This window comes from Phyllobates terribilis, unplaced genomic scaffold (assembly GCF_046119375.1).
Source record: "Phyllobates terribilis strain yellow unplaced genomic scaffold, ASM4611937v1 Scaffold_7__3_contigs__length_470593459, whole genome shotgun sequence".
NCBI lineage: Eukaryota > Metazoa > Chordata > Amphibia > Anura > Dendrobatidae > Phyllobates > Phyllobates terribilis.
The window spans coordinates 112694460-112721099 of record NW_027362767.1 but is presented as its reverse complement, the minus strand read 5'-3'; the positions used below and the strand labels follow the sequence as shown (position 1 = coordinate 112721099).

Here is a 26640-nt window from a genome sequence, read left to right as displayed (position 1 = left end):
GGCTCGTTTTTTGCGGGATGACTTGACGTTGTTATTGGTGCCATTTTCAGGCACGTGACATTTTTTGATCGCTTTCTATTCCGATTTTTGGGAGGCAGAATAAACAAAAACCAACAATTCAGGAATTGTTTTTTTTTTAATTTTTTTATTCTGTTCCGCGTGTGGTAAAATTGATGAGGTAGCTTTATTCTTCGGGTCAGTACGTTTACAGCGGTACCACATTTGTATCATTTTTCTATGTTTTGGCGCTTATACACAATAAAAGCTATTTTATAGAAAAAAATATTTTTTAGTATCGCTTTATTCTGAGAGCTATAACTTTTTTATTTTTCGGCTGATGGAGCTGTATGGTGGCTTGTTTTTTGCGGGACGAGATGATGTTTTCAGTGGTATCATTTTTATTTATATGCATCTTTTTGATCGCGTGTTATTCCACTTTTTGTTTGGCGGTATGGTGATAAAGCATTGTTTTTTGCTTCGTTTTTTTTTTTTTTTTTTTACCGTGTTCACTGAAGGGGTTAACTAGTGGGACAGTTTTATAGGTCAGGTTGTTCCGGACGCGGCGATACCAAATATGTGTACTTTTATTGTTTTTTTTTTATAATAATATTTATTGATGGGTACATTATATTTTTATTTTTGGTGTATTATTTTTTTTATTTTTTTATAATATTTTTGCACATTTTTTTTTTTTTTTCCACTTTCACACAGTTTATACGCTTTATTACTTTATCCCACTCTGGGACTTTCACTTTTTTTTTTCTGATCGCCTGCATGGCACAGGAATGGAGCACCATCCCTATGCCATGAAGGCTGTCAGAAGTGCTCAGTGTGAAGATTGCTTGGAGATGCACTGCGCATGTCCAAGCAATCTTCCTGCTCTCTGGTGACCCGGATGTTGTCATGACGACATCGGGTCGTCATGGCAACACCCGGGAAGCCTTTGCAGACTGCGCTGGAAGCCGGAAGAGGAGGTGAGTATCGCCGATCACCTCCCCTTGCCCCCGCAATGCCGCGATCGACTTCGATCGACTTCGATCGCAGCATCGCGGGGGTTAATGTGCTGGGAGCGGTGCAGGACCGCTCCCTGCACATAGTACTGGGTGTCAGCTGTGACAATCAGCTGACACCCGGCGGCGATCGCGCCCGCACAGCCTGTGTGCGCGCGCGATCGCGATGACGTACTAATACGGGTCTGGCTCTTAAGTCCCAGGGCACAGACGCGTATTAGTACGTCAGATGTTATTAAGGGGTTAATGACACTCATATTTATTTTCGTAGGTGAAAACCAACCCTACAGCCCACAGGATCGGTGCAGGAATGGCTTTTTTTCTTCTTGCCATGTACAACTTATGTCAATCTGTGTACCTGTACAAGAGATCCTTCAGCAGCCGGTGCATCTGCCACTTTAGACTGGCAGCAACTTTGATGACAATTCTGTCATTGCTTATACGTATCCTTTTCTAAATAATTCAGTGTGTTTAGGTGGGTAAGGTGTGCTCCATTGTGACCATTATTTCATTGGTCAGTCATGATTATAGGAAACACTATAACAACAACATTCTGGTACTTTTCTTAACAAGTCCTTCCAGTTGCTGTAAATCTGTGCGCCATCTTCTTCCAGCTATGCAATGGCCTCTGTATGGCGGTAAGTTTATTTCACGTTTCACCATTTTGCATAATTCACTAGTGTCCTGTGTAAAAGTAAATGATAAACTCTCGGTGTACAAGTCATCCTTCCATCTCATTCCATGCCAGACAGATGCATTGGTGAGTATAGTCAGGTAATAACGTTCTCTCTCTTCTGCAGATCTTCTATATGACCGGCATGATAGCTGAGTGGACAGGATTAGTCGGCCTGGTAATGCACCAACTTACAAATTATACCGATTTCCAGGTGAGTAAATGACGTGTGAAGGTCTTATAAGCACCAAAACTGTTTCAGTTAAAGATTTGTTACATTGAAAAATTCAATTGCTTATATAAAATAGATGATGACAGAGATGCCACAGTTCAATGATTTCTAATAATAAATGTATTTTCTTCTTTTCCTTAGAGTTTGTCTTTAAAGATCTCCCGAGAAGGTGTCACCATCTGTCTAAGGGAAAAGAACCAGGCCTTCAAAATGCCCGTATAAAGTCCAAAGGGTAAGAACTATGGCTGGAACGACACAAAGACAACTCAAACCATCTGTGCTGGATCATAACATCTTCCTGCAAGTCGGATGAAGGGAAATGAAGACCTGACCCCTAAGACCTACAGCAGGACAAGGAGCGGGTGATTCCACAGAAGCTGGCCATTTACATGTAGGTCACTGTGGTTATCTGCACGGATCAAAATTACCATCAATTTTGTAATGTGATGGGAAATTACAAAGTCAATTGTTGAATACCACTCATGGTACCAGAATGGCCCCGCAGATGCACTTCTTCTGGAAGATGGACAGAACCAGAAATGAGAAGAAGTTAGGAGCAAAGCAGGTACCGAAGAGTAAAGAAATGAGTGATCCATCATGGAAGAGATGGACATCAATAACAACAATGTCCCGGGACACAAAGCAGCAGAACTCATCAGCCATTGTGATTGCTGGAGTACTGAAGAACATTTAGAATATCTAGAGCCGTCCTACTGGGACAATTAAAATGGCCTTGATGCCATAATGCCCCTGCATAGTGCAACATCAACATGCTCTATAGATGGTGCTAACCCATCTCTATGGCTATGAATGTGGCTTATATTACCAAAGGCAGGATGCGCAGGCTAACTCTTCAGAATGAAATCATTTTGGATTCCTTTTACATAAATATATATATATTTTAGTTTCAAAAGTGTTTTATTAATTTTAACTTTAACAAACATAGTTGCCAATGAGCAAAACATAATCCCCGCGCAGGGGGTCAAGATATATTCTTGTACATAAAATATGAATATTTTTTGTGAGGTTCATTATAAAACAGAAGATTAACACATTCTAAGGGGAGGGATCGAAAAAAAGAAAGGGAGACAAGAATAGAGGATAAATATAGCATTACCAATCAATTATTCCTTAATCAAAATAAATTGGTAAGTATATAGGAAAGATCAATCGCTAAAGTTAGCATGGTCATGGAGATATAATTATAGCCTGACTTACGTTCTGATCATGTTGTGAGTCCATCCATGGAGTCCATGTATTCAAAAAAGTTTCTAGAGAGTCCGTTTTGGTAGCATCAATTCTTTCATATAGCATTATTGTATTTATTCTATCTTTAACCATATTTATTGACAAAGCTGTAGATTTCCATTGTGATGCTATATGAATTCTGGCTGCCATGGTAATAAAATGTATTAGACGAAAAGTTTTATTGGAAATTCCACTGGCTTGTCTCCGAGTAACATGACAGTAGGGCTACATGTAATGGACTTTCCCGAGACCCTCGAGACTAGAGCCTTAACCTGCATCCACCAGATATGTTTCATGTCTCCCAATATATTGCACCCTCTAAAGTATTTGTCTGATACTTTAGGGTATATTTTATTAGGTTTAGCTGGTACGAAATAAGCTCTGTGTAAGACTTTGAGAGAAGTTTCTGACAAGGATGTCTGATTACTTCCTTTATATAATGGATCACAACAGTGCTGCCATTGTTCTAGTGACATTGTAAGCATTAGATCGTCCTCTCACTGTCCCATGAATTTAGCCGTACAATTTCCTGGTGGAGAATTGAAAGTGAGTAAAGAGAAGAAATTACTCCTCTTCCGAACGGATCACTTAGGTTCGTTCAAAGGTTGAGGATCACTTTATAGTTAAGTGCACACGTAGCGTTTTTGATGCGTATTCACGGCGGTTTTTCCGAGCAGAAATGCAGTGAAAACGCTTGGTAATCGGTCTGCCAGCTATTGCAATGGTAATCCTGATGTGCTTTGCACATGATGCCACGGCTCTGAGGGAGACTTTTTCCAGCACGGAGCACCGGTTCCATCGACCTTATTGTGTTTTATTAGAGATTTGCTTGCTGTGTTTTATTAATGTTCTACTTGCTCGTCAGTATGTGCAGGAGCCTTAAGCCATTGTTCTAACAGCCACTAGTCACATGATGGGAATGGTAGACCCAGGGGAGCCGTCACCATAGGGGGTCTCACATGCAGTCACCAGTGATGGGCTTCTGAAATATTTTTCACTTTTTGAGCTAAAATCAAATGTTTATGAGAGAGGGTGTGAACACTTCTGCCCATTCAGGAGGCTGATCCCAGGGAGGGAGGGATAAACCACATGTTTAGTCATAGAGTTGGGGGTTTGACATTGAAGGGATAGGATCTAGGCTGAGGACCTGGAACCGATGGATGGATGGCTTATGGAGTGTTGGAGATCAGTTATCGACTGGGGTGGATAAACGTGCTACAGTTGTGGGATTTGTCATTTGGATTTAAACTTTCTTAAAAGGACTGTTGTTACTAGATACCTGTGCTTCTATCGTTTTATCTGTCATCTGGAGGATCGTGGAATATGAATACAGACTATACTGGCTGGAGATACGAAATCTGTGGGCCAACCAAAAGTTGGGAGACAGTGAATATCGCCTGGTACAAAGGCAGTGGAACTACCGCCCTGTTGAGGGAATCTTGTGGACTGAGACAAGATGGGGCCATTTACCTGGAGTTGTTGTAAGGAATAAAATATTGTTGCATCGTTAACTTGCCTAGTTGATTATTACAACCCACAACCTCAGATCTTCACAAATTTGTTACATTTTCAATGATAAATCTTGGTGTTGGCATAATCAATGTTCTCAAATAGGATATTACATCATCAGGCATGAATACATTGTGTAATACTTACATTGTAGCTTGGCCGTACATTTGTTAGGTGTGAAAGAGGTGATTAATCGGATCCCATGATTTTCTCGGATTCTTCTTATAATCCCCAACCTGTTAATTTCAAAAAGCTAAATCCATGCACACGGCTTTTTCATCTTCCGCGACTGTCCTCTTGGCCCAGTATGTCTTGCATAAGTTATACCCTTTGTGTATGGGATTCTGGTGTTCCCCTTACTAGCTCTGGTCTGACCCCGTATGATGTTAGATGCACTTACATTAGTATATGTATCATCAATCAATGGTTTCTTTGTTTCGGGGACATAATCAGCCAGTTCTTTATGGACTAATGCCATCATTATCATCTTTAATAGTAAATGGTGGAGGTGACTTAGTCCTTATAGGCTGTAAACCAGGGATGTCAATCTCAAACACACAGAGGGCCAAAGTGAAAAACTTGGCCAAAGACGCGGGTCAACCAGTATACAGAATAATGGCCCCGCATAGTCCTCCATACAGAATAATGGCCCCCGCATAATCCTCCATACAGAATAATGGCCCCCACAGTCCTCCATCCAGAATCATAGCCCCCACATAGTCCTCCATACAGTATCATGGCCCCACATAATCCTCCATACAGTATAATGGCCCCACATAATCCTCCATACAGTATAATAGCCCCCTCATAGTCCTCCATACAGAATAATGGCCCCCTCATAGTCCTCCATACAGTATAATGGGCCCACATAGTCCTCCATACAGTATAATGAGCCCCACATAGTTCTCCATACAGAATCATGGCCCCCAAATAGTCCTCGATACAGAATCATGGCCCCCTCATAGTCCTCTATACAGAATAATGAGCCTACATAGTCCTCCATACAGTATAATGGACCCCACATAGTCCTCCACACAGAATAATGTCCCCACATAGTCCTCCATACAGTATAATGGGCCCACATAGTCCTCCATACAGAATAATGGCCCCACATAGTCCTCCATACAGAATAATGGCCCCACATAGTCCTCCATACAGTATAATGGGCTCCACATAGTCCTCCATATAGTATAATGGCCTCACATAGTCCTCCATAAAATATAATGGACCCCACATAGTCCTCCACACAGAATAATGTCCCCACATAGTCCTCCATACAGTATAATGGGCCCACATAGTCCTCCATACAGAATAATGGTCCCACATAGTCCTCCATACAGAATAAAGACCCCACATAGTCCTCCATACAGTATAATGGGCTCCACATAGTCCTCCATACAGAATAATGACCCCACATAGTCCTCCATAGAGAATAATGGCCCCACATAGTCCTCCATACAGAATAATGGTCCCACATAGTCCTCCATACAGAATAATGGCCCCACATAGTCCTCCATACAGTATAATGGGCTCCACATAGTCCTCCATACAGAATAATGACCCCACATAGTCCTCCATAGAGAATAATGGCCCCACATAGTCCTCCATACAGTATAATGGGCTCCACATAGTCCTCCATACAGAATAAAGACCCCACATAGTCCTCCATACAGTATAATGGGCTCCACATAGTCCTCCATATAGAATAATGGGCCCCACATAGTCCTCCATACAATATAATGGGCCCCACATAGTCCTCCACACAGAATAATGTCCCCACATAGTCCTCCATACAGTATAATGGTCCCACATAGTCCTCCATACAGAATAATGGCCCCACATAGTCCTCCATACAGAATAATGGCCCCACATAGTCCTCCATACAGAATAATGGCCCCACATAGTCCTCCATACAGAATAATGGCCCCACATAGTCCTCCATACAGTATAATGGGCTCCACATAGTCGTCCATACAGAATAATGGCCCCACGTAGTCCTCTATACAGAATAATGGCCCCACATAGTCCTCCATACAGAATAATGGCCCCACATAGTCGTCCATACAGTATAATGGGCTCCACATAGTCGTCCATACAGAATAATGGCCCCACATAGTCCTCCGTACAGTATAATGGCCACAAATAGGGGTGGTGCTTTTGGTTTCGCTGCCAAATAAAACTCCCCTGCTGCCCAGATTGTGACGAGTCTGCTGTAAACCATCTGCCCCAGCTGCTTCAGCTGCTGCAGCATGTGTATGCCAGAGTACACTTTAGGCCACCCAGGCCAGCATCTGTTCATCACAATCCATCATATTCAGGAATGTAGTTCTATTAATGATACCATATGATGGTAAAGTAGTAGGTAGAGGGGGAATAATTACTGGTTCAGATACACTTCTTCTAACCAGGCACAATGCATTGTTCTCTCTTACTCATTTCTACAAGGAGAGATACTGTTTAGCAATTTTACATCTGGTATGCTTTTCCCAGTTAGATGTGGTAGAATAGATCTCCTTCTATTCCATATATTGAGATTTACCATAGGTATTAATCATATATATCATCTGACTCCCTTCAGAATATTGTACACATTTAGTTTCCTATTATGAGGAATCTTTTGACTCCTTACAAGTACTAGGTAAATTCACCGATCTGTATATTATCGATGGAAGCAAAACAAATTTGGGTCTTGTCAGACCAACCTATGGGTTTTACAATATTCTGCTTCTATCTTATTTATACCTATGGTCACTATTACTTATGTGAGGCAGTGACCGGGATCGTATACGAGGGGTGGTATATATCCCCCAGAATGTGTACAGAGACCTATTAAGTCCATTGGAGTGCATTGCAGTCACAGACACAGCTGCGGCTGCAATGTAGGAATGAAGGTGAGCAATGACCTGGTCAGACTACCTGGCTAAGGCAGATTAGTAAAACCCGGCAGGGCCTTCATTTCTTGGAGGAGGTCACAGGAGGCAGTGGGGCGGCCTCCTCCCTCCGACCCGGGTTTTCCAGTGGCTTTTGCCACAGGTCCTTTAAAATCCCTGCACTAAGGATTAGTGTTGTTCTATGTTGGAGCCTGCTAGGAGCAGAGCAGGGAAGCTCAGCAGGATTGAGGGTGGCTGAACCCCTGCCTGGGAACCCTCTGCACCTGTCAGGCTCTGAGCGGCCGGCGCGGCCGTTGTCCCCGGCAACCGTTGTTTATGGACTCATGTTAACCCGGAACCGGAGGACTTTCTGTTTACCCGTGAGTTGCTGAATAAAAGCTGTTTATGTTGGACTTGCTTGGGTCACTGCCTCAGTTACTGCATGGTGTGAACACCGCCGCCTTACACTTAATACAGAAAGTACAATACACAGACTTAATTAAATACTTATATCAAGATTTCACACTCTGTATTTAACTTTACCTTAAATCTTATTTAAACAAGTTCTAATTTTTTACTCCTAACACGTATATCAATACGGTCTATACTTATCAACAAAGAACATTTAGTACAGTGATACTGTGTACAACAAAGACAAAGTATAGTTACCAGAAATGAACATAAGTAAAACAAAGTTTCCACTAGCTATCTTAGCTTCTATGTGAATTTGTATCTAGCCACCCTTCATCTCTCCCTTTGTAAGAGATACTGTCCCTTTGCCAGTGGGTGATAAATGGGGTAAAAAACTTCAATAAGTATACATAGATTCACTTCAGACAGAGAAAAAATTGCTCCAGTTAAATAATTGAAGATTAAAGCTATAACATCAAGGCAAAGTAAATGATATAGTACTTACTACTGTATGCAACAAAATATAACATATATATTCTTATGTAAATTAGGTGCCAAACTTTACAATCCTCGGGAGAATGGACAATAAGTAAAACATAAAATAGGTACCTCAGACAGGATCAGGCAGTTACTGGCAGACAAAGTGGATGATGTGTGAGAGCAGGTAACAAGCTCATCTGTGGGCCCAATGGTGATCCACTTTACCTGTCAGTGCACGTTTGGTAGGTTCCCGTCTGGGTGTGGCCACAAGCTGATTTAGATTCTCATCTGTTTCTCTCAATAGAAAAAATGTGTGACTATTGGCATTGGAAATGTGAATGTAGCATCGGCGTCTCTGCCCCCTGCCAGACAGAGACGCCGTCCCCCTTACAGCCGTGGTCCTGCTCCAGCGTCTTCCGGCCTCCCTGCAGCTGCTGCTGGTGCACACAGCTTCCCTGGCTCTGTGCTTAGGGTGCGCGCACTCCCTCCCTCTTGAGGAGGCCGCGTGCGCCATCCTAAAATGTCCCCGGCCAATCACCGGAGGGCTTTCCCTACAAGAGCCACCTCCTCCAATATGGAGGTGCACGTGCAAGGTTGTTGCTTTGTGATTCTTACTTTGCTTCAGCCCCCAGGTCCTCTGCAAATCAGGCCTGTTCACCAGCCTGATCTTCTGCTCAGTCCGCTAGCCTGTCTTCTCTTCAGCCCAACAGTCTGTCTACAGTCCAGTCCGCCAGTCTGTCTATGGGCTCTGCCCGCCTGCTTACCTGGAAGCACCAGCCAGCTATCAGTTGTGCCGCCAGCTTGCCTACCCAAAACACTCGCCTGACTATCTATCTGCCTAATCAGCCTGCTTGTCTACCCGGACCACCCGTCAGTCTGCCAGCCAAAGCTCATCCGCTGTACCGGTCAGTTCCTGCCTTCTCACCTGTGGGAGTCACCTGCTCTCATACAAGGTCGGTACAAGAGTGGCACCTGTTCCCTCTGCTCTGTTCCTCCCTGGTTCACGGAGTCGACTGAGCCGCCGTGCGACCTTGGTCGGACCGAGTTGATACTTAGTCACGCCCCTCCTTGCACCGCAGCACAGAGGTTCCACCACCCGGATACGTAACAGTAAATGCACATTGAACACTGTCACGATTCAAGAAATCTCTCTCAATTTCTCATATGCTTAGAAATTTGCTTTAACCTTAGAGGGGGTGTCCGGGACTTTAACATTAATGGCCTATCCTTAGAATAGGTCATTTATTACCTGGCACCCACGCCGATCAGCTGTTCTCAACATTGGCAGCGGCCGGTACTGCTCAGCTCTGTCAATGGAATAATGGCCTCAGTCAGGTACTGCACATCCGCCCCAATTAATTCCAATGGGGACAGTTAAAGGGTTTATCCAAGACTATTTTTTTTTTAACTATGGGCCTAAAAATTAACAGGCAGGTAGGAGCTACCTAGCGGCCTCTTGTGCCCGGTGCTTATCTCTGCCAGAACAGAGCAGTCACACACCGCTCCTACCGGTTATTCAGCAGCTTCCCCTGATGTCACGTTGACAGAGCAGCGGCTTCTTTTTCACTCTGTTCTGTTGACAGAACGTGACTGCCCACATCATGCTGATTGACATCCGGCTCCCCTCTGCCTAATTGCAGGGAGCCAGCTATCGATCAGTATGACGTCACCAGTCACGCCCTGTCAACAGTGCGGAAGAGGGAAAAATGCTCTTTTGAAGTTGAGGAACTGAATTTCCACCAGGAGCAGTCAGTGATCGCTCTGTGCCAATGCCGGGTAGAACAGGCAAGTAGTGAGCAACTATCTGCCTGTTTTTGTTTTTTTTTTACTATGGGTTTAAAAACTAAGTCCTGAATAAACACTTTAAAGGGGTTGTCCACTACTTTATATGATCCCCCAATGTATTCCCCCAGGGCCCAAAAGTATTTCTCTAAATACCTTGTGGTGCCTTTTCTGCCTGTGAGCGGCGCTATCACTGGCCGCTCACAGGCATCACGTGATCCCCGGCTGCAGCCGGCGCTGACATCCGCTGACGTCACGACAAGTCCAGACTGCAGCCGAAGGTCCCTCTTCCGCGTTCCACTGGTGGCTGCTGGGTTGTGGGCGGGGTTACCCAGCACGTCACAGCCGGCATCCACCGCGCGCTCTGCCTCTCCCCATTCATTGGGAAAGCGAGCGGTGGATACTGGGTGTGACATCCTGGGTAATCCCGTCAACAGCCCAGCGTCCACCGCGGGGAACACATCACTGATGTCACGCCTCACTTGACGTGACATCAGTGACGGGTCACGTGATCCCTCTGAGCGGCCAGCGATAGCGCCACTCACAGGCAGAAAAGGTATTTACAAAAACACTTCTGGGCTCCGGGGGCATACATTGGGGGTTCATATAAAGTAGTGGACAACTTCTTTAATAGGCAGCGGTGCCGCACCACAACAATCAGACAATGATGACCTGTATTCTAAGGGTAAGTCTCTAATGTTCAAGTCCCGGACAACCTTTTCAACGTATCTAACCTTTTCTTAAAGGGGAACCGTCATTTTATTTTTCCATAAAAAAGGGAAGGAGGAGGGACGAGCTAGAAATAGCTGAAATCAAAAACAGACATGCCACTGAAAATTTTACTGAAATGGCAGTTGGATATTAAGCTTTATTTAAGAAGCACTCCTCCTCCTCCCTTCAAAGTTTTTATCCTCTTAATATATTACAGTCAGAATATTTTAAAGCACTGTGTACTTACAATTGCTCATTTTGCCTTTCTACCCAGTTAATTCTTCTCCTTTCCGTTAGGTCTATGGCATCATGTGATTAAAATCTGGCTAGCTAAATCATTCTAAGGTCTATGTAGAAACAGGAGGTCAATTTTCCCTGCATAAGTCATGAGTCACTGCAAAAGTCCCTGGACAGAGAAGGGATCAGCTGGGTCAGGAGCTGAAGAGGGGAAGGAGTCCTGCAGGGACAAGAGACTTCCTGCTATTGTCATAGAGCAGAGAAAAGAGTAGAATTAACTGGGTAAAAAGGCAAAATGAGCAATTGTAAGTACACAGCGCTATATAATATGATAATTGTAATATATTAAGAGGATAGAAATTTTGAAGGGAGGAGGAGTGCTTCTTTAACTAAAGTTTAGTTATTACTCTTTATATAAAAAAATATTTTTAGGATAATACACCTCATTATTATTTTCTTACTGACCAATCATGTAGTTCTTTCGGATAATATTTATTTTCCTTTGGCACCTTGCATTTGTTTTTCATTCCTATTTTCTTCCTCTTCCTTTTCTTCTTTTTTACTTACCTCTTTTCCTTTTTTCTCCTTGTCCTTTCCATTTTTCTTAGTCAGTGATCATAAATACAGTGTTGGCTGTCCACCTCTTTCCTGTGGTTGGCGCGCATGCGCGGGTTGTCGCAAAGCTAAGTTCCGTATACCGTGGTCTATTAGTGCTGTTCACGCCTCGCTTCCGCTTGTCAGCTGGAGGCCAGCGCGTCATTCAGCACTTGACCGCTAGTATTGGGACTCATTCATCAGCAGCAGCCTCCACCCACTCATGCGCCATTGGATCCACATGCTTGCGTGACTCTACTCTTTTCCCCTCCCATCACCGTCTGATTGGCCCTTAGTTACATAAAAACACACACGCCCCCCACTTTGGCACACCTCCAGAAGAAGCTAATGCGAAACGTGCGCGTCGGGGCAGGAAGCAGGAGCGATCACATTGGTATGGGATATAGATATATTTTTTGATGACTTTATTGTAAACTGTCTATTTGGTGTTGATTTTTTGATATTCCACTTTTCATTGGAGGACTCGCTTTGGCAATTGGCATATCAGTCAGAGGGGAACTTTGTATATTTTGGAAGTGTTATTCTATGTGCTCAAGGCACGAGAGCACTATTGTTTCCCTCACCTGATATGCTGCTGTCGGTGATTTGTCCCGTCATGTGGAACATATAGGTCAACTACGGGTGCTTCTTTGTTTTTCATTGGATTGATTGAATCATTTTTTGGAATGTTATCAATTATATTCACAAAGAGCGCTGCTGAGCAGATATTTGTCATCATGAAATTTTGATTAAGGACAATTTTAGCCCTATTTGCATTATTTTTTCATCTAATATCCTCCCAAGCATTAAAAAGCTCCTATTGTGTCTTCCCTTGATTGGTACCTTTTCCTTTTATCTTTTATTTTTAATTTTTATTTTTATATATGTCTCAAATAAAATATTCATTTTAATATTCCCTTTGTTACTCCTTTTTTTTACTTGCTGATCACCACACACCTTCGTAAAAATTTGTATATATATGTCATAAGAGGCCAAGAGTGTGATCTATATTTCACATAGGAGGTAGAGAGTGTGATCTATTATGTCATATAGGCCCCATATATAACCTATACCAAACTCTTGGTCTCCTATGTGACATACAGACTCTTGGCCTCCTATATGGCATAGAGCTCTTTCACACATCCAGATATTTCCTGTACTGGAAAAAACAGTACCGGAGATATCCGTGTCTGTGTGGCATACGTGTGCTGCATCAGGATCACACATACCATACCGGCGCCTGGGAATCAGCAGTACAGTTTGTGCTGTTCCCAGGCACCAGGTGCTGAAGGAATCGCTCATCAGTGTCTCCTGCCGGCGCTGCAATCAGTGTTAGCAAGGGACAATGAAGAGACAATGTTGAGAGTAGTATTCACCCTCAAATGTCTCCAAAACCTGTAAAAATAATACTAAAATAAAAAAAAACATTATACTCACCTGGCTTGAAGTGACCACACACGCTGAGGAGCGGAGGAGAATGACTTGCTGCAGCGAACGGGCCCCCGACCTGTGCTGAGCACAGTGAGCGATGTCCTGTCACTCAGTGAGCTCAGCATAGGGGCCAGCTCGCTGCAGGGAGTCATTCTCCTCAGCGTGTGTGGTTGCCTCAAGCCAGGTGAGTATGTTTTTTTTATTATATTTACAGGTTTTGGCGACATCGGGAGGTGAACCCACTACTCTCAACATTGTCCCTTGCTATCACTGATGGCAGTGCCGGCAGGGGACAATGATGAGTGATTCCTTAAGCACCTGGGAACAGCATGAACTGTACCGCTGATTCCCAGGAGCCGGTATGTGTCACACGGACGACACACGCATGTCATCTGTGTGTCATCAGTGTGCACGTGTGTGGGACGTTTTTTGGCCTGTGCAGTGTATAAAAAAACTGACATGTCAGCATGTTTTGCCCATGGACATATGGCCCATTGAAGCACTAACATGTGCACAGACCCATTCATTTTAATGTGTCTATGTGTGTATGTGTTTCCGGTGTGGAAACGGTCACCACATGAACTAGAGACACAGATGTGTTAAAGACCCTTTATAGACTATATATGTCTTATAAGAGGCCAAGAGTGTGATCTATATTTCATATAGGAGGTAGAGAGTGCGATATATAGATCATATAGGCGGTGACTCCATAAATGACTTATACTGCACTCTCTGCCTCCTATAGTCTATACTTTACTTTATATAAGAGGCCGAGGGTGTTGTACATCATGTAGGCCCACACTTTAGGCCTCATATAAAATGTATACCGCACTCTTGGCCTCCTATATGACATATAGACTGTATATGTCATAAAGAGGCCAAGAGTATGATCCACATTTCATATAGGAGGTCTAGAGTGCAATGCATAATGTATAAAATAAATTATATTATTGTTGGCCAATGCTGGGAACACTCACCCATAAAATCTTTATTGAATATCTGGCACAGCGCACTTGACTTGAAATTGAAGCAGTGAGAGCTGTAGGCCTGCAGCCTTGTTTCCAATTCCAGGCCTGGTTGGAGAGTTGAACTGTAGAGTGCTGCAGGTCACCTTCCACATATCCAGCCCCGGAGCAGGTATAAAAAAGCCGAGTCAGAGCAGGAGAGAAGAGGGCGGTGCGCCGGTGCCGCCACCTAGTCCGGAGGGGAGCCGGAGTTACTACATGGGAGCACGCCAGGGCAGGCAAGAAGCTGGGATGGGACCGTATAAGAAGCCTGGGAGCAGGGAGAGCAGAGCAAGACGTGGGCTTCGGTGGCGCCGGTGTATCAGAGGCCGGCCCTGGAGCAGAGAGAGAGCACTGCAGAGCGCGGCGTATCAGAGGCCAGAAGAGAGCGGCGTCAGTGTCACCTGACACCACACCACAGTCTGCCAGCCAGCGGGAAAGCAGAGCGCGGTGCGTGTCACCGCCCAGAAAGAACTTCCATCCTCTCAGTGTCACGGACTCACGTGGTAAGTATGCGGCATGCACGTCACTGCAAGCCTGCTGTCACCAATGAATGTCCCATGCGCGCGACGCTACATTTGCTTCAGCCGCACTTTTAAAGGGCCAGCACTTTTAAAGGGCCCCCGCCACCAATTTCCTCACTCGCATATCGGGGCCCACCGGGAAATTTCACGATTTCCCGCCAGGCCAGTCCGACCCTGCATGTCTAGCAATCAGGGAGGAAGATGTTCGCCTTGCTTCCTTCTTTCACATTCTACACGATTGTTACATATATAGACAGTTTTTTGTTATCCATTCTCAAGATATTATTCATTATATTGCTCATCACTGGCCGTTCTGTCACCTCTTTCCCCAACTTAATTAACCATCCCCCATCCCCCAAACTGACCTACAAACTGAGTTGTGGTTGGCAATAAAACCTGAATTATTATAGATAGTCGGATCCTGTAATTCTCTGGTTCCAGCAAATGTAAAAATGTTTAATTTAATTTAAAAAAATGCCCCTAGTGCCATATGTGGAGCCAGGGAAGGGTTTTTTCTCTTAATATAGATTTACTTCTCTAGGTCAATACGAGTGCATAGATACCAAACATGTACTGAATATAAAAATACCAGAAATATGGACAATACCAGGGACCATAATCCCAAAAGGTATATGGAGAACTCCCAATACAGTTAGGAAACAAAAAGACGAAAAATGGAGGATGTTGACCCCAAAATATATATGAAATAGTAAAAAAAGCCTATTTAATTAAAAATGTAATTTTATTGAAAAAGTCAAAAGAATTAATAGGCAACATTACAATAAGTAATCAGACCAAAAATTTGTAGTAGGTCACATGGTGAGGACACAAAAAATGTGATAACGTGAAAGACACCTAAATGTCATAGGTAATGGGGTAGCAAAAGAAGATTTAGTTAAATAGATGGCTTAAAGTTAGTCATCCATAAATAAAAATTCATTCAAAAGATCTGAATGTAGTAATATGGTATAGCCACTAGATGGCACCCAAGTACAATTGTGTACAAAAACCCATTTAAATAGGGGCCAATAGCACAGTAAGGGCAGGGACACACTGCCGTATTTCATATCCGAGGATGGCATGGTAAACCTGGTACTGGCCGGCACCGCTCCTGACCTAAGCTTGACAGCTACATAGAAATCCATCATGCTGTCATACTCAGGTCAGTCCATTCAGTGTGATGCGATCATCATCGCACGAGTTATACGGCCCGTGTGTCCCTGCCCTGAGGAAGGAAATCAAATGACACGGGCCATTTTCCGAGACCTATAACGTTTTCATTTTTCAGGATATGGGGCTGGGTGAGGGCTTATTTTTTGAGCCCTGAGCTTTAATAAAATATTGCCATGACTAATTACAATATTGTTTTTAGAACAGAAAAAAAACCTGAGTACAAAATGGCATAAAAAGTTACAGTTTTATTTAGTCAATCTGTAACTAACTTCCATTAATATATCCATAATATAAATATAATGCATGACAAGAAAGTGCAATGTGCTGGAAGAAAAACGCAGTCCACCTGCAAGGGCATATCATACCCCAGCTACAAAGAGTCCATATACATAGTGCGGTATCTTTCCAGAGATATACTGGCTAGAATAAGGCTATATATTCCAAGTGGAGCGCCGAAAAATGTATAACCCAAACCCAGGTTCACCAGATGCTTATCACAATTGTATATGGGGTCCAGGGGGACGCGGGGGACAGGTGGCAAAGGTGTCTCCTCTATCTATTAACTTTTTGTGCCATTTTGTGCTCATGGTCTTTTCTGTTCTAGATGCTATATGAGTAGTCTATTCTGTCTGACCCTGGATTTACCGGGGTCTCCGCCATTGTTTCTTTAAGATATGTTGGTCGTTGTTTGTACATAGAATCACAATATTGTGTTGCGTTTTGAGCTTTTTTCCCGTTACGCCGTTTACCTATCAGATTAATTTGTTATATTTTGATAGATAGGACATTTCTGAACGTAGTGATACCAAATTTGTGTATTTTTTCTTTGTGTTATTTTTAATGGGGTAAAGCGGGGGTGATTTGAACTTTTGTTTTATATTCTTTTAAACTTTTTTTTTTTTACTTTATTTAATATTTCCCTTAGGAATCGTGAAGCTGCGATCGTCCGATCGGCTGCGCTATACATAGAAGGGCTGTATATACTGCTGTGTATAGCAGAAATCTACCACGGGCCGGCATTCACAGGAGGATGATGACAGGCACGGGGGTGATGTGGGCTCTAAAAAAGACAGGCACGTCAAATATGATGTGGTCTCTCAAAAGAAAATGGTTTTGTTAATTTTTTTTTTTTTGGGGGGAGGGGAATTGCTGATTAACTCTTAATTTTTTTCTTTGTTGGGAAGTTAGAAGAGTTATGTTTCAAAAATGATGCTGATGTAAAGTGGACATGTGGGAAATAAGATACCTACTATTAATTTCATCCCTTCTCCTAGTCTATTTGTAAACCACAACAGAATAAAAACATAGCTACACATCAAAGGATTATATCATTGTGGTCACATTATATGTAAATCTTGATCACGTGTATATAAAACCCAAACTTTTGCTGTACACAAGTTTTAGCCAATCATGGAAAAAAGCTTCAAAGTAAGAGGCTTTCAAAAATAGAAATGTTAATAGTTTATTTTTATCAATTAACAAAATGTAAAGTGAATAAACTTAAAATGAAATGATTATTTGGTGTCACCGCCCTTTACCTTCAAAACAATATCAATTCTTCTAAATACACTTGCGCAAAATCAGAAGTTTTGAAGGATTATAGTTAATTGTATAACTAACCAATTATACCAAACAGGTGACAATGATACTTTCTATGTATAGGGTGAAAGAAAATCATTAACTGAAACAGAGATAGCTGTATAAGAGTCTTAACACTGGGTGAGGAACAGCTAACAAAGGTGAGGTTGTGGAAAACAGTTTCATGTCACGCAGGTCATACACCATAGTAAGATTGAACACCGCAACAAGACACAAGGTAATTATACTGCATCAGCAACCCTTAAAGAGGTTGTCCACTAATTTTACATCCTAAGAATAGGTCATCAATGTCAGATCCGACACAGGTCCAACACCTGGCTCCCCCACCGATCAGCTGTTAGTGGTGGGCGGCGATGGCCGCCAGCCGGAAGTTCTCACTTGCAGAGCTGCTCCATCTACTTGTCATGACTGGTGCTTGTACTGCACATCTGCCTCCTATTGATTTGAATAGGAGGAGGATATGCAGAACCCTGCAGCAGCCACTACAAGTAGATAGTGAAGCTTGGCAAGTGAATACATCCGGCCGGCGGCCATCGCTGCCACCGATAACAACTGATCGGCAGGGTTGCCGGGTGTTGGACCTTGGCCGATCAGACATTGATGACCTATCCTAAGGGTAGGCCATCAATGTTAATGTAGTGGACAACCTATTTAATGCAAACTAAGTGATGGCACCCTTCTCCCCTCGCCTTGCTTTGTACTTAAGATCTCTCCCAGGCAAAGATTTCAAAAGAGTCAGGTTTAAGAATGTGCGGATCAAGCTCTTTTGAAGAAGCACCAAGAATTTGGTCACCATAGGCGCAGTGGTCAGCCTAGAAAACTTAGTGTAGCAGGTGAAAAACACATTATGATTGCTTATATCCCTTCAAAATCTGAAGATGTCCAGCAGTGCCATCAGAGAAGAACAGACAGTGGGACCCGGCTTTTTGCCGGCACCAGTCGTCACGTAGATGATGTTTTATGCAATCTTCCAGTAGGAGAATATATACAAGTTTGTGTATTTTATACAAATTCTGACATTTGTGAATCGGAATGTGCTGGGATTGATTCCAGGCCGGGAGCACATGGATATTCTGAAAAAAATCCTTGCTCCAGCAAAACAGGTGAATGATTCCAAAAATAAGACACAGTACTTGTGACCGTTATAGGGATTGGAGTCTTAAGAATTATAAAGGAAATAAAACAGTGTTTTTTTCTGACACAATATAGTTGTAACTACTATCAGGTAGTGGATGTAATTAGGAAACATTTCTTGATTTTACATACAGATCCTGTCCTTACACAAATATAGAAAATGGCTGTAAATTTGTATCCAAAAGAGGTTTAACAATCAGCAATAATGTGTCTCCAAGCAACAGGTTCCTTTTTTTTTAATTGGGTAAGAAAATACAATTGTAATAAAACAATTTTGAGGCTTAAGTACACAAAACAGTACTGCTCATATGTGAATGCCATATGGATGCCATATAGATTCATCTGAAAATTGTGCTAGTAAGTTCATTGTCTACCTGATAAACAGTGAAGCCATAACATATACTGTATGTTGGTCCATCAAGGTCATTGTGTAAATGGATAGAGGAGCAGATTTACAATGTCCAAAATCCCACAAGAAGTGTGGCAGGAGCATGAAGACACATTGTGCCACCCCACAACTTACATCAATCCTTGGAGTAGGACCAATGTGACATTGTTTCTTGAAGGCCTCTTTACCAACACGGTCCAGATGGAGACTGGAGGCTGGAGTGAAGCAACAGAGGCTGGAATTGTGGTCTATTCTCTATCGGTGAGTCCCGCTTTTATCCTGGACGCAATGATAGCTGCAGACTATGCGCTTCATACAGCTGTCAAAATCCACTCCAAACCTGACATTGTCAAGTCAAAAGGATGCAAAAAACATGTAGGAACCTTGGAAAAACGCTTAAAACTATCTTCAAATCACTTCAAAAACTGAGTTAGATCTGAAAATCTTATCCAAAAAAATACATGGAATATTGATTTCTCTAAAAAAAAAAAAAAAAAACATACTGGATTTTTCTGCCGCACACAAAGTCTCTGTGAACATCCCCATAACGCACACTAAGTGATGGCTCCTCCACCCCTCGCCTTGCACTTCAGCAATGAAAATGATATCAAAAGTAGGCTATGAAAAAGTAGGGGCCTGATCCTGGTATAGAGTGAGGAGTAATTGCCCATGCAATGTGACTGCCTTTACAATGTTATGAAAACTTAGATGACTGTATGTCCTTAAAGGAGATGTCTGGGAATATGGTATTGCTCATCTATGAATAGGTCCTCCATATCAGAAGGATGGGGGTCCACTTTCCAGCACCCCCAGTAATCAGCTGTTATCAGCTACTAGGAATTTATCTTCAGAACCTCAAAGCACGTTCTACACATTGAATGTAGTTGATATGTTCAACTCCTTTCTATGTCTACATCTGGCTTCGGCCTGACCTTGTAAGAGCTGATCGGTGGGGGTGCCTTAAGTTGGACCACCCACCCTTCTATGATCATTAATATCATGTGCCCAGACAACTCATTTTAGTGTATTTCTCCCTGTTAAAGCCTTATATTTATATCAGCACTTACTTGGCTTCCTCCATGTTCTGTATCAACGTAACGAGGCATGGGGAAACGAGAGTAAAGGATCTCCTGTCCATCGTCAACAGGGGCCTGAAGCAAATGTCGGAAATTCTCATACTCAGGCATATCTTGATAGCCTGCTTTCCTCCACTGTGCAATAGTCTAGATTAAACCAGGACAAGGAGAAGAAGTTAACTAAAAATATTAACAATATGAATTAAACACAAAACTGATAGATGCAAAAATATTCCATTACTGCATATGACAAGAGTCAAACTTACCTCACCATGATAAATAAGGATCTGGAAAAATGTGTCCATCAGAAGGATCCTATCTGGTAGAATGCTGGTGCTATCGAGCAATACAGGCTGTAAAAACAAGGAATCATTTATTTGCATGAATGAGTTTTCAAGAAACTTGATACATTACATATACAGTGTATATTAAAGATGCACTCCCGTTAATTATTTTACTAAATGTGTGTATATATGCATGTAATGTAGTGTGAGTGTATTAATATACTCGCCTATCGCCACCTTCCCCAGCTTCCAGTTCCATTCTGCTCCTCTTCTCAGTGATGTCACCAATCGCCACCTTCTGCGGTATTCAGCTTACAGATCGGTTCTGCTCTTCTTCTCAGCGACGTCACTTCATACTTCAGACTCTCCGGCTTATTCCATCTCTATGTATGAGACAGAACTCTCTTTTATAAAGGAAGCATTCTGACACTCCATAGGCTTACATTGTAAAAGCCACTTCCGTGTCACGCAGAGCTCAATGTGAGCCGGAGAGCTTGCAGAGCAGTAACATCACTGAGAATAGGAGCGGAACGGCGCTGGAGGCCAGAGAAGGTGGCTTTAGGTGAGTATATTAACACACAAACTACACTACATACACAGATTTAGTTAAAAAAAAACCTTCATGGGAGGGCTTCTTTAAAACAGTGTTACACACCTGTCCCAGGTCTGGACTCTGCTTCTTACACCCCAGGTGCGCTAAACTTTCTTGTTCTGCATGTTGAGCTTTGCAAGTATCCTGACGTGCTCCCATGTGTTGAATTTCCTAGGCCTATATAAGGCCTACCAATAAACACACCCTGTGTCTTGGTATTAAGAATTTTACTTTGTCTATGCACAGCTCTCTGTCTCTGGTCTCCAGGATGTCTCCTGTATGCCTGCAGCTTCCAGAACCTCTGTTACTTGTTCAAAGTCTTCTATGGCATCTGCTGTCTGCGTTCACCAGGATGTCTCCTCTCTGCCTGTGGCTTCCAGTACCTCTGCTATCTGTCTGCATTTCCTGCGTGTTTCAACTGCCTGCTGCACTGATGCCTGTGACCCCTACAGTCCTGCTCATCGGTATTGGCACCCATGAAGTTTAAGTACATAATGTGGAATATCTCCTGAAAAAAATGAATAAACTGAAACAGTATTTTTGTATATAGACTCGTGTTTAATGCAAAAGAGCAAATGATAAACAATAATTTAAAGCAAAAACCAATGGGAGGGAAAATAGGAAAACCTAAAGCTTGCTGTGTCACTGGTATTGGCACCCTTTACATTAATTTAGTATGGAAACACATTTTGACTCGCCTGTGGTAAATCACAAAAGAGATTTACCTGTGATTAATTGTTGGTGCCCATGTGACATGAATTAGCCAATGAATGATGACTTCAGTGTTTTAAAAGGCCACATGGTAGGCCCTGTTCCTTTGTCACAATGGTGAAGACAATGGAGCTGTCTGAGGACATCAGAACTGCTATTATTAGCAAACACAAGACTTCCAAAGGATATAAGGCCATCTCCAAAGACCTTGGTATCCCAGTTTCAACAGTGCGCAATGTTATTAAGAAGTTTGCCAAGCATGGAACCATCAAGTACCTCTCTGGACGGGGAGGGGGAAAGGAAAATTGACGAGATGTCTTTGAAGGTTGGTGCGAATGGTGGAAAAAAACCACCACGTCAAACATCCAAAGACCTGAAGGCCAACCTGGAACGGTCTGGGGTCATGGTTTCAACAAGTAACATACGCCGCACACTAAACCAAGCAGAGCTTTATGGGTGAAGGGCAAGGAAGAAACCATTGCTGAAGAAAAGGCATAAAAAGGAATGACCAATCTTTGCCAAAGAGTACCTTGACAAACCACAATCCTTCTGGGAAAATGTTCTATGGACAGATGAAACAAAAATAGAGCTTTCTGGCAATGCAAAGCAACAGTTTGTTTACAGATGGCGCAATGGGAAGCTTATAAGGAATAGAACAAATTACCAACAGTCTAGCATGGTGGAGGATCCATAATGCTGTGGTATTGGAGGCCTTGACCGTATCACAGGAATCATGAAATCGGATCATTATCAAGAATTTTAGAGTGAAATGTCCTACTCAGTATACGAAAACTTGGTCATGGGTCCTCCAGCAAGACAATGACCCAAAGCAAACATCCAAAGGTACACAGGAATGGTTGAAAAAGAGAAGATGGACTGTTTTAAAATGGCCAGAAATGAGTCCTGACTTCAATCCCATTAAAAATCTGGGGTGAGCTGAAATCTGCCATTGGGAAAAAGATCCCTGCAAACATTCAAGAGCTTGAGCAAACTGCAAAGGAGGAGTGGAAAAAAAATTCCAGCTGGGAAGTGTAAGAAGCTTATAGATGGCTACAAGAAACGTTTGGAGGCTGTCAGCAATGCCAAAGGGGATGCAACCAAGTATTATTTAGGGATGCTTTTATTGCTGCACATGCTGTTTATTCTGTTTCTTCTTTGAAATTGCAACATGGAAGTTGAAAAACAATGTTTTATTGTTGCATTACTTAGGACCACTAATTAAAAAATCCTGAGGACATAATTTTGGTACATTTCCATTTATTTCTGAAAATATTGTACAGTCTATGAAAAAATGAAGGGGTGCCAATAATGGTGATCAGCATTGTATGACCACCCGGACCTTGGTCTTCGAGGATCCACTTCATCTAGTGAGCACTTGACAAGCAGATCCATCACCAGATTTCCTAATACAAAACTGCATACGTTACTGAATAGATTACCTAAACCTTATAAGATGATGTATGCCAGAATGGCTGCATAATCTTTTATGAAGGTTTAATATGTTCTCTGCCCACTGAACCTGACTGACCGTGTCCACCTGCTGCTGCTGAAACCTCACACTGCTAAGTACAAGCTGCAGTTGTCTGTCAGGTTGGGTGGGTGGAGTGTGCATATGCTTGTACTCATTAGCTATTTCATTCTACAGCTGGACTCATAAATTACTCATCAGAATTATTAAGCCAGTCTGAAGTAGATTTAAAAAGTAAGTATCACACTTAAAATATCTAATAATGTAAAAGTGTAATGTCAATTGCTGACAGATCCGCTTTCACTATGCACAACCAGACCCAGTCTTCCATAAGAAACTACATTTTGCCTGTTTTTAAATCATATCTGAGGGATAGTAAAAGCATGTTAGGAATTCCTGCATATATAGTATTTAATGTATATACAGTTAGGTCCATATATATTTGGACAGAGACAACATTTTTCTAATTTTGGTTCTAGACATTACCACAATGAATTTTAAGCAAAACAATTCAGATGCAGTTGAAGTTCAGACTTTCAGCTTTCATTTGAGGGTATCCACATTAAAATTGGATGAAGGGTTTAGGAGTTTCAGCTCCTTAACATGTGCCACCCTGTTTTTAAAGGGACCAAAAGTAATTGGACAGATTAAATAATTGTAAATAAAATGCTCATTACTAGTACTTGGTTGAAAACCCTTTGTTGGCAATGACTGCCTGAAGTCTTGAACTCATGGACATCACCAGACGCTGTGTTTCCTCCTTTTTGATGCTCTGCCAGGCCTTCACTGCGGTGGTTTTCAGTTGCTGTTTGTTTGTGGGCCTTTCAGTCTGAAGTTTAGTCTTTAACAAGTGAAATGCATGCTCAATTAGGTTGAGATCAGGTGACTGACTTGGCCATTCAAGAATATTCCACTTCTTTGCTTTAATAAACTCCTGGGTTGCTTTAGCTTTATGTTTTGGGTCATTGTCCATCTGTAGTATGAAACGACGACCAATCAGTTTGGCTGCATTTGGCTGGATCTGAGCACTCAGTATGGCTCTGAAGACATCAGAATTCATTTGGCTGCTTCTGTCCTGTGTCACATCATCAATAAACACTAGTGACCCAGTGCCACTGGCAGCCATGCATGCCCAAGCCATCACACTGCCTCCGCCGTGTTTTACAGATGATGTGGTATGCTTTGGATCATGAGCTGTACCACGCCTTCGCCATACTTTTCTCTTTCCATCATTCTGGTAGAGGTTGATCTTGGTTTCATCTGTCCAAAGAATGTTCTTCCAGAACTGTGCTGGCTTTTTTAGATGTTTTTTTAGCAAAGTCCAGTCTAGCCTTTTTATTCTTGATGCTTATGAGTGGCTTGCACCGTGCAGTGAACCCTCTGTATTTACTTTCATGCAGTCTTCTCTTTATGGTAGATTTGGATATTGATACGCCTACCTCCTGGAGAGTGTTGTTCACTTGGTTGGAGGTTGTAAAGGGGTTTCTCTTCACCATGGAGATTATTCTGCGATCATCCACCACTGTTGTCTTCTGTGGGCGCCCAGGTCTTTTTGCATTGATGAGTTCACCAGTGCTTTCTTTCTTTCTCAGGATGTACCAAACTGTAGATTTTGCCACTCCTAATATTGTAGCAATTTCTCGGATGGTTTTTTTTCTGTTTTTGCAGCTTAAGGATGGCTTGTTTCACCTGCATGGAGAGCTCCTTTGACCGCATGTTTACTTCACAGCAAAACCTTCCAAATGCAAGCACCACACCTCAAATCAACTCCAGGCCTTTTATCTGCTTAATTGAGAATGACATAACAAAGGGATTGCCCACACGTGTCCATGAAATAGCCTTGGAGTCAATTGTCCAATTACTTTTGGTCCCTTTAAAAACAGGGTGGCACATGTTAAGGAGCTGAAACTCCTAAACCCTTCATCCAATTTTAATGTGGATACCCTCAAATAAAAGCTGAAAGTCTGAACTTCAGCTGTTAGAACTCTCCTGTTAGGTTTTTTTTAGTTTGCTGGTCACATGACCATTTTTGCCTATTTAATCCGGCTCCACCCTCCTAGCCTTGCTGGACTTCTTGTATTTACTACTCTTGAGCTAGCTTGGTGCTCTGTTGCCGTTCTCTGTTAGTTTTGCTAGGTCTTCTGACCTCTATGCTTTTTGTTGTGTGTTTGCCTTTGACTGCTACTATTTCTGCTAGGAGGTGTCCAACTTATCCCAGTCCCTAGTTCTTGTAGGGATCCCTCCCTCACATCTATAGGTCTTCGTACAGACTAGCCGAGGACTTTAGCGGGTCTGATCGCAGGATCAGGTTCCCCGTTACATCGTAGGGATCTAGTTTAGTTCTATTGTAGGGACAGATCTCCTGTCTTTCCTTAGTCCCCGTAGCAGATCATAACAGTAAGTCCAGCCCTAAAAGAAAAAAAAAAAAAAAAAAAAAATTTCTCTAAGGAAAGACCTCCAGTTTTCCATGATGGTCTCGGTTCAAGATTTGGCTCAACGCTTGCAGGGACTCTCTCTGGAGGTGGCCAAGCTCCAACAACACGTGAGTAGCTGTTCTGGAGCACATTTTGTGGAACCTAAGGTACGTCTGCCTGATTTATTTTTTGGCGAACAACAAGATTTTTTTTCTTTTAAAAATGCTTGTTTATTGTATTTTCGTTTGAGACCCGGATCCTCTGGTGATAAATCACAGCGCATAGGGTTCATGTCACTTTTGCGCAAAGATCCTCAGGGATGGGCCTTCTCTCTCCAACCTAGTGATCCGTGCTTTAGATCAGTGGATAGTTTTTTTTCTGCTTTGGGTTTGTTGTACGATGATCCTGATCGTGTCTCATCTGCTGAGTCTGAATTGAGATGTTTGAGGCAGGGATCAGGTAATGTGTAAAAATATTGTTCTCACTTCCGTCGGTGGTCTGCCCAGGTGGGGTGGAACGATTCAGCTTTGAAAAGCTTGTTTCTTGCAGGGCTAGGTGAAAGGGTTAAGGATTTACTGATTGCTTATCCCACACCTGGAAACTTGCAGGAGGCTATGCAATTAGCTATACGGGTGGACAGGAGACTGCGTCGTTTATTTAATCTTACTATTCCTGAGAGAAAGGCTTTGGAGGAATACATACAGACAAGCTTGGCCGCCGGTCACATTAGGCCTTCCAAGTCTCCTGTGGCTGTTGGATTTTTTTTTGTAAAAAAAAAAGATGGCGGTTTACGTCCTTGTCTGGACTTTCGTGAGATTAATAAAATTACTGTACGCAATCCTTACCCACTGCCATTGATTCCTGATTTATTTAACCAGTTAGTGGGGGCCAAGTGGTTCTCTAAAATTGATCTCCGGGGGGCATACAATTTGTTGCGCATGAAGGAGGGTGATGAATGGAAGACTGCTTTTAACACTCCTGTGGGTCATTTTGAGAATCTGGTGATGCCTTTTGGTCTTACCAATGCTCCAGCATTTTTTCAGAATCTTATTAATGACATCCTTAGACCTTTAATCGGCAAAAAT

The 26640-nt window shown here is 42.5% G+C and overlaps 1 pseudogene; it reads right to left on the bottom strand.

The window, feature by feature from the left end:
* The window catches only part of LOC141155371 (protein transport protein Sec23A-like), a 194024-nt pseudogene that overhangs the window by 111286 nt on the left and 56098 nt on the right, over positions 1-26640 (bottom strand).